Source organism: Heterocephalus glaber, unplaced genomic scaffold, assembly GCF_053883595.1.
Source record: "Heterocephalus glaber isolate CG9 unplaced genomic scaffold, H.glaber_assembly_v1.0 deba00001577, whole genome shotgun sequence".
Lineage (NCBI taxonomy): Eukaryota > Metazoa > Chordata > Mammalia > Rodentia > Bathyergidae > Heterocephalus > Heterocephalus glaber.
This window is the reverse complement of record NW_028258358.1, coordinates 22,321,482-22,331,321: the sequence shown is the minus strand read 5'-3', so window position 1 is coordinate 22,331,321 and position 9,840 is coordinate 22,321,482. Positions and strand designations below refer to the sequence as shown.

Below are 9,840 nucleotides of genomic sequence, written 5' to 3'. Positions count from 1 at the left end.
CCCACACTTTGCTAAATATACATTTTCTTTCCTACGTGTGGAAGATATTATCAATATTTTAGGACAGTATCACACATTTTCAAATGATTTGGGTTATTTTGAAAACTTCAGTTGATTCCAATTTCACACTCTGATTTCATGCTCAGCATAAATATGATCACTGTTCCATAGCACTGAGAAATAATAGAAGCGGGAAATGTGGTCTGAGTTTTATTCCTTCTTCACTCCCTTCCTAAATTTTGAGAAGAGGATGCACTGACTGTATCCAGGACCTTTCTCCCTTCTTCATCCTGTGTGTCATTAGAGTTTTGATAAGGAAGGAAGAAAAAAAGGTATGTGCCTCTCTATCACCTAAAACTTCTTTCTGTTCATTGCCAGAATGTTTCTGGCTCTATTCTCTCAGTGCAGATGACAAGAAATGCCAATTCTCTCGACAAGCCTATATAAGTGATTTTGGCTTTCTTGTTTCTTTTCTTTTTTTTTTTTACAGATTCATTTGTTTATTCACCAGATAACTACTACACATGAAATATCAGATACATTCCTAGGCACATGGAATATTTTATTGAACAAACTACCATGTTCCATGTGCTCTTGCCTTACATATTTCAGTGGAGTGAGAATATAAACAGAAAGCAAAACCAGGAAATTGAATTGCCATACTGTCAATAATAAGTACTATACACACAACTATCTCAATATGTACCCATACCCATTATGTAGTTCCAGTGGCCAAGGAGGAAGATTCTGGTGTAGAGGGAATATTTTGGGATGGTAGTTTCTCATGAATCTTCTGGTGATGATAGTATGTGGATGACTGGCAGAAGCTTCTGTGGCAAAGGGTGCATTTATAGGGCTTCTCTCCTGTGTGAATTCTCTCATGAGCCCACAGGTTTGCTTTATGAGTAAAGGACTTTCCACATCTGCTATATGTGAAAGGCTTCTCTTTCTTGTGAATCATCTGATGCACACGTAGATCTGATGTCTGGAAGAACCCTTTGTTACACTCAGCACAAACAAATGGCCTCTCATTCCTATGTCTTCTTTGTTGGGCTAATAAATGGGAGACATAAATAAATGTCTTGGGACATTCCTCACATTTGTACAATTTTTGAGCTCCATGGAATTTTTCTTGGTGTCCTCACCAGTGGAGTTTCTGTCATTGCTGTGATTGGTAGGGACAGGTTCAGGGGAGGACTGGTCTGGCTTGAGAAAAATCCTGGTCCCACATCCACAGGGACATCTTGGTAAGAAGATGCCTTTGAGGACTCTTCCTGCAGCTTGCAGGTGCCTAATCTTGCTCTTCTGGAGTTATGTGTGTTCTCCCAAGAAACACCTCCCTCTTCAGGCCTAGGACAGTTCTCTTCTGGGATAAGTAGGGAAACTATTTCATTTTCTGGATTAGTAATATTGTCCTTTACTTGAGTAATTTCCCAGGAATTGGTGCACCCATCTTTATATTCACTTCCTTGTCTTGCTTTCAAAGCAGCATTTTGGGAAGCCGAAGAGCATGTCGCCATTGTCTCTCCTGTTAAGGTTTCTGCTGATATCTGCTTTTTGAGATGAACAATGACTTCTATTAAGGACATATCCTCAGAAAAGAGAGCTTCCTGTCCTCACATGCAGACATGGACTACCACAGGTGGCTTTAGTAAAGCCTTCACAGCCATCTTTCCTTGATTTGCAGTTTCTGACTAATTTCATTCCCCCTTCCTGCATCAGCTTCCACCCTTAAATCCCACCAAGACTCTACTTTGCCACCTGGATGCAATATCATCAAGATTTAATGTGAATATAACCTAGGAAATAACTGAAATCTAAATGATATAATTGAGTAAAAGTACCCAGCATACAAGAGACTCTCTATAAATTAGATTATCCCCAAAATTTAAAAAGCAAGTATTCCCGCAATGGTCAAAACTAAATATAAAATTGATGTACTGTCCTGAAAATTAACACAAACTACTTGAATGTGAAAAAGAAATCATTGCCATAAAAAGAGATCTATATTCCTCTGGCATTTTAAATGAAATTTAATTTAATGTAAAATGCTTCTTTTATAACTTATGTTCAGTCATTAGAAGTTATCGTGATCATGACAAATTTTTCCTTAGTGATCAATTATCTTCCGTATTGGCTAAAAGCCTTTATGGAAAAAAAAATAAAGCTGAAGTTCTTGTCTATAAATACATTCTCTGTGTACCTCCTTCTTCCACTCCTTATGTGTTAGTAGGGAAAGCAGAACATCTTCCTAACTACTCAGATATATTTTATCTATGTTTTGATACTTAAGTACATTGTTAATGCTGTGTTACTTACTGAGTAATTATTTCTTTTGCTCCCTGCATTGTATGCCATGGTGCGAAGGTAATTGTAAATCTCTATCAATAACTTCTTCATTTAAATGAGATTAATTAGCAATAGGAATTCATTTGAAATTTATATTGCTTTTTATTATAAGGGTGATTTATACATGTCGATCCAATTAATATTGAAGATAATAGGAATGTGATAAGGTTGTGTGTAAACCATTGCCATTTAAGAACAAGGATATCTAGATAAAATTTTCTTTATTTGGTTGCTGGTATGTTTATTTTCTAATTAAAGTATCTCTTGGAAAAGCTCCTGGCCTTAGTTATATCAATAGTGTGTCAATTTATATCTTGCTTATCTTCTGCTGAATCTTCTTTCTTCTTCCCTCATCCTTCTTTCCCTACTTTCCCTTTCCTCTCTCCCTAATATAATCTAACCTAACCCTAATATAATTTAATATAAACTTGGAGTTTAGCCCTCCAATTGTCCATGTCCTCCATTCAGCCAAAGGAAGTGTTCCTTCCTGGCACTTTCTTAATTCTGTGATAAATCTTGCAGTATATCCTTCCTCATTTTCCCAATCAGCATTGAATTACATTCACAGTATGTAACACTTTACTGAGCAGAAACTATGTGAAGTCATTGGTAATAAAGAAAGCAACTTATACAACTGTAACAGGAAAGGTATTGAATCCTACCAGTGTGTATTTTAACAAGCAAAATAATGTCAAGCATCTGTCCTTTGGCTTTTTTGCCAGAAAGCCATACAATTTAGAAATTTTCATACCTTGTGAACAAAGTGCAAAAGAAGATAGTCTACATATGAAATGAGAAAATGACACACTTTCTTCCATGTACATCATCGACTATGTTGGACTATGTTGGATAACACCAATCAAGAGAGGATTTTTACTATGCTTTCTTTATCTATTTTCACTTAAATGTTGAAGCTGTTTTCACTCCTGAAAAATGATCTCTTCTTTTAAGAAATATTTTAAACTATTTATCAGAAAAAATCATCTTATTTTTGTTATTAAAGTAGAAAAGATGTTCTTACTTTTATGATAGACAACCTATTTTCTTGTATTATCCAAATGCATTTAATATGCTAAGGTATTCAGAGAGCCTGCTGGCAGTGCAGATTACCATAAATTAAGTAAATGAGAAAGAAGAAACACACAGATTTGATGCTTGTGAAAATGCAATAGATTTATAGGAACTGAGAAATTTGATACTTAAGCTTATATATTCTCTGTGCCTTGTAATTCCAAATAGTCTGTTGGTATCACATAGTAAAAATACATAATTATTTTTCTATTGTGATGAGTTTTTTGACTTTCAATGGTGTTAAATTCTGTAGATACATTTTGCTTAATTTTATGGTAATATCAAAACTATTAACAACACAAATATGATAGAATATTTTAATTCCCATGCAGTGTGATGAACCACAAGCCAAACTGTTGATATTTTTTGTATTCCTACATAAGAACTAAAAGTCACAACTGCCTAAAATCAATGATAAACTGAAAATGTATGAACAAGAGAATACAGAAATTAAATTATACTTCACTGTTTCAGGTAACAATATAATTCAAATGTAGAAAACCCCCTAGACAAGATTTAAAGGGACCATATTTTATTAATATGTTTCATGAGTTTTATACAGTAAACTGTGTTTTCCAAAGCTCAGTTAAATCAAATGTAAAATGAAAGTTCAATGTTGAAAAAATAGACATGAATAGTCTTTTTAGAGATAAAATCTATGTAATAATGATTTAATGAAATTCTGGTAGTGCCACCACAACAAGCACCTTACCTTAATCCCTCTTTGTTTTCCTATTCCTCCATTCTATTTGTCTTTTCTCTTTTCTACTGTTAATCTCTTTATACACATGGGCTATTATGGTTATGGGCCAATATTCCCAGCATTCCTCATTGTCATTCATGTTCCACAACCTCCAGATGAGGCTGGCTTCAAGGAATTGTAGAACTACCCCCGGAAGCTTCAGTTGTGTTGGGAGTTTAGATGGACAGTATCTTGCAAATGTGGGGCACTGGTGTCTGGAATGAGCTGTCCAGGGATCTGTGGTACCACCCATATCTCTTCTTGTTTGAATAAATGAAGTTAAGAGCAAGGATGAAACCAGGAATAGTATCCTTACATAGAAAAATAATAATATACAAATAATTCTATTAAAATGGAAAATTCTGAGACTGAAAATGGGATGCTAAATTATCTAAATTTAGGTAATGATTGAAATTTGGAGATAATGACTGACAATATTTTTAATTGTACCTGTTGTCCTTCAAAGGAACACATTTATTAACTTGTATAGTAAAATAAAACAAAACCAACAATTTTCAAAATATTTATAATTTTTAAAATGGCTACTTATAGCAAATCATAAAGTTCAATAAAAACGAGGTTCAAATTATTTTAACAACTAATTCAAATATAAGTATATTAAATGCAGAATTAGTAAAGCATTCTAGCCTTGTATATTTCAAAAATAAGACATCTGATGATTCTGATAATTCTCTAGTTTACAAGTTATAGTAAAACCTCAATCAGACCTTGATTCCCCAAATCTGGTGTACAATCACCCTGTGACTCACCAGACCTCGGAATATATTTTGGCCATCTTTCTAAGGCATATGCCTTTTAAAAACCTTCTCCGGCTCTACCAAGCTCATGCTGGTTTCTTTTCTAAAAATTGAAATACACTCAGCTTTACTTGATAAACAGGCTTTCCATCATCTTATGGATGAATAAAAAGCATCCATAAGAGATCTAGGAGGGAGTGGGGTGGGAAAAGGGTGCTAATTGCCCAACAACATGACACAAACTTCACAAACTATGTGGGAGTCCACAATTCCATTTATAACCATTGTGATATTACTAGTAATACAGTTTACTACAAAATTGAAAAATCCAGAGGAATGTTAAACTAGTAGAGTGCTGAGACAATTTACATAAAATATGATAGATGGGTACCAGGCAAAAGGATTTATGATTATTATAACTATAATATTCTTATGTACCATATCTGATCATTCTAATACTCAAAACATTGTAGTAAGCTCACCTTCCAAGAGTAAATTTTTTCTCACCAAAGGATATAAGAATTTGAGTTAACCACAGAGCCTCACGTAGAGATTGATGACACCATGCTGCCTGAGACTTTTTGTTTCGTTAAATTAACAGGCACATAAGAGGATTATTGTGCTATCTGAGTTAACTGGTCTTGAATATTGAGGAGAAACAGAGTTGCTACACAGCCCTGGAGATTAATAGAAAGTGTGAAGCCCAAGAAAACTAGAGAGATTACCTAATGTTTCTGCCAGTCAACCTCAGCAGCTGCTTATTCAAGGTATACATTTGTGATCTAAGGAAATGAAGACCAGATGAAATTCTCTGAGTGTCCCGAGATGATCCTTCTTTCAAACCCATTTACCACATGATTCTCATCAGTTCCTATACTGAACATGGGACCACATTTGTTGGGCCAGTTTTGACTGTTATTATCTGAGTGCCTATGTACAGCCAACATCATAGAGAATCCTCATTCTGCATTGATGTAATTATCACATAGTGTCAGATGTCTTAGGAATGATTATGAATTTTCTTTTAAGATTATTAAAGCGTCCTCTGAAAAATTATCCTTTTCCTTTGATGCATTCATTTGGATCTCTCTTTTAACTAGGCATAACATTTATTGTGCATATTCAACTTTTGATGATGGAGAATCAATTCAGGCCTTTTCATGAATTAGATTTCTTTTCGGTTATCTCAGCACCTAGATTATCAATAAGCTGTCAAACTACTTTGGACTGATGATTTTCATGTAAAAATATTCTGATTAACAAGATGTAGCCACTGTGTATTCTAACAACCAATTTTTGTTTACTTTGGTGGTTAACTACTGTTTTTTTTGTTGTTGTTGTTTTGGCTTAAATTGAGTTGGAACTTTGTATTTCATTGCTATCAGGTATACTATTTCAATAACACAGCTTTCCACACTCACTTTTGGCCTATTATGAACATCTTGTGTTAGACTTTTTAAAGATGGTATTTCCTTATCTATGAACTTCTTTCTTTCCTCCTCTTAGTCATCTTTGTCCTTCACATATTTCCTTTGTAAATACCACTTTCTGTACATTATTAGTTTTAATAATAATATCAGTGAAGATACAACCTTACCAAAAAATTAAACATTGATAATAACTTAAATCTATTATCTTTTTTTTCTTCTTTCCTCTCTCCAGTTGAGATAATCACTAATGTGTGTCTCTTGGTTTTATGGTGAAGGTGTTTCCTAAACTCATGTTATGTTTGTAATCCTTTGAGCTTATGGTAAGATTCTTTCTCTTATCATCATATATCTTTTATATTACTTCATTAAATACAGGCAAGTTTTGAGTAGAGGATTTATTGAGGCAATAAACAAAATTAGAGCCAATCTAAACTGCTCAAGTTTAGAACTAAATTCAGAATTTCTGATAAGTATATCCATATTGAAAAAAAATTTGAGTTTTACTTAAATTTTATTTTCCCATTGGTTTTAGTACTCTCAGAAATATTCTACCACACATAATTCTTAAGATTAACTAAGATTTATTTGCATATTTTTCCACTTATGATTAAGTATTTGTATTTTTCTTTGTATATCTGATTTCTGTTTTGCAAGTGCCTCATGGATCATGGAAAGTGCCAATTCTAGCTATAAGTCTCAAGGCAATGAGAATGATGGCCTTGGGAATGAAAATAATGGCTCCAACTATTTCTGATAATTTCATTGCCACATCTTCAAGAAAGGCAGGGACAGTTTCAGCAGATGGGTGAAGATCAAGCTAATACAATGGTCATTCAGGTTTACTGAATTTTTTTAGTGGTAGATAGACTCAATAGAATAATTTCAGTCATGAAAATTCTATTTCTTAAAATCTAGTGCTTTCCAAATTAATGCCTGACATGCCAAATAAGAAGTTTGGTGGGCTGCAGAAACAACATAAGTTGCAACTAATTTTCTGCAGGATAGACGCTGTAAGCAAATTTCAAAAATTTGGGAACAAACGCATAGTTTAACAGCCTTTGTAGAAATTTCTTCTTGTTTTGATGTCTCTATGCACAAATTTTTAAATTTTTACTTATTTTTTCAAACTATAGCTAAACCATTTGAATGAATTTCTGATGTCATTCTATCTCCTAACACCTGTAAAAAAATTTACCATAGTCATTAATCAACAACATTTCTTAAAAAGACATTTCATTGTAATTGACTAAAATTCAAAAGCTAATTTATCACTTCATTCCAATATCTTATTTATCTAATAATAATCCTAAAACCATCAAGCAAATATATATCTATTTAATATTCCAGTGATCTAGAATTGCTATTGCCTTATTCTAAGTTCTTATTTTACTGAGTGAATTGCAGATGCCAGTAATATAAGCTGCTTTAAATGATGCTAAAAGAGATCTACCTATTTAGGTGCATACATGTTCCCTAGTAAATGTTTGGACTTGACCTTCCTGGGAAAAGCCTGCATTTGGAAGTATACTGCTTGTCAGGAGATGAAAACCTTCTAATTTTACTATAAAATTTTGTGATTGCCATAAATGTTCACAAAAGAACACTGCTACTTAAAAGAACACTGCTGCTTAAAGATGCTATATTAAAACAGAGGTCCTTCACCTAGCTCTTTTATCCATACTGTTCATTCTTAAAATGCAGTCTCCCGTGAGTGCAATATGTAAGAAGAAATAAATTTTCTTGAATTCTAGTTTTTAACAAGTCTGGGAAAAAATACTGTTTTTACATTCCCAATCACTCTGTGTGAGAAATAGTTTGAAATGAATGATGAAGATGCCACTCCACTGAATCTACCAGATGATTTGTTATGATTCTGAATCATGTGTGCTTACACACTACAAATAAGGCTTTTAGAAATCAGGAGCTCCATTTCTGTCTACTTTTAAACATTTGATTTTCCAGAAATGTGCATTGAAAAATTGAATAATTTATTGTCAAAATTTGGAAAAGGTGCTTTTTCAAATTGATCAAGAACTATCACAGAATATTGAATAAAGTATTGAAGGGAATTTTTCCTTCCATGACAAAATATTTCTAACGTGCTTTTAGATTTTATTATATCTAGTAGCTAAAATTAGAAGGATACACTTATTAGATGTAAAATGTGACTCAAATAGGATACTTCTCCTTACTGCAAAGAATGATAAATGAGTCATTTTATGGAAATGGATACACCTTGAGACCATGTTAAGTGAAATACTTCAAACACAAAAGCTTAAAGTTGCATGGCTTTTCTTAAATGAGAAAGGTAAAATATAAATAAAGAGTAAAATAAAAGATAGGAAGTGGGGAGATAGATTTTTCTCAAGTGGGAAGGGAATCATGGGATAGTGGGGGGAGGAGGAAAGGACAGGGGATAAAGAAAGGAATGAAGATGTGTTGTGTGCCAACTCCACACAAGGAACAGAAACATTATGTACTGTGAATGTGTACTAAGAAGAATAAATAAAATGAAGAAACTTAAAAAAGTAGAAACCATAACCTTTGTCTAACAAATTCAACTTGTCTCTTTGTACATTTTCTAAATAATATCTATTTAATCTATAAACATTATACATGCATGTGATTAGATATATGATAAATAAGACAGATAATGGAATGTCCTGAAATTTTTGAAGTTTTCATTACTCAAACAATGAAATACGTGGCTTTCACCTTGGACAGTACACTCGATTGGGTAGTCTCCTGACACTTGCAGAAACTCACTACTACTCCATCCACTTTATACTTTAGTCTTTCAAAGCTGTTTTGCTTTCTTGAAAAAATGTTTTTCTTCAACATGGACCTTCCTCAAAACCTGGAATGAGAAATTGAAAAAACAGATGGAAAACTTCATCACTACACCAATCAAACAGTAGTATTTTATTTTGTATTTAGCTCTCACATTTGTTCGATTTAGTGGAATCCTCAGTCCAGTTACTATGTAATTATAATATACTATTTAAATGACTGATAAATGCTCCACCTCCAAGTGAGGTTGAAAAGGGGGCAAGATATATCTTTATTTATATTGTTGTTTTTAAATTTTTGTGAACAAAACTGATTTTTATTTAATATTTTTATTTTGAAATTTTCTGTAGGCTATAAAGATCACCTATTTATAACTCATCTACACAAGACATAAATTTAATAAGACATTTTCTGAAAAGTTTCATAGCTTAATAAAAGGGAAAATGGAAGCTAAAAGTAACTTTAAAGATCATTTACTTCAAGTGTCAAGTGGTAATACATCACAAAACTCTAAATTATCAAAATTATGGCATGATTTAATGTTATTCTTGATTAATATTCTCCAATATTGATCTAATATTCTCCAAAGTTTTTCTGTGATTGTAAGCAAATATATGTATATATTGTTTTAGAGACATGCTGATATAAATATATACATAGGTGCACATATATCGCTGTGGTATGATTCCTTTAATTCTTT

General features: G+C 32.9%; 1 pseudogene; it reads right to left on the bottom strand.

Moving 5' to 3' along the window:
- Positions 1–711: 711 nt before the first annotated feature.
- LOC101697394 (zinc finger and SCAN domain-containing protein 4 pseudogene) lies at positions 712–1,723 on the bottom strand (annotated as a pseudogene).
- Positions 1,724–9,840: the final 8,117 nt, after the last annotated feature.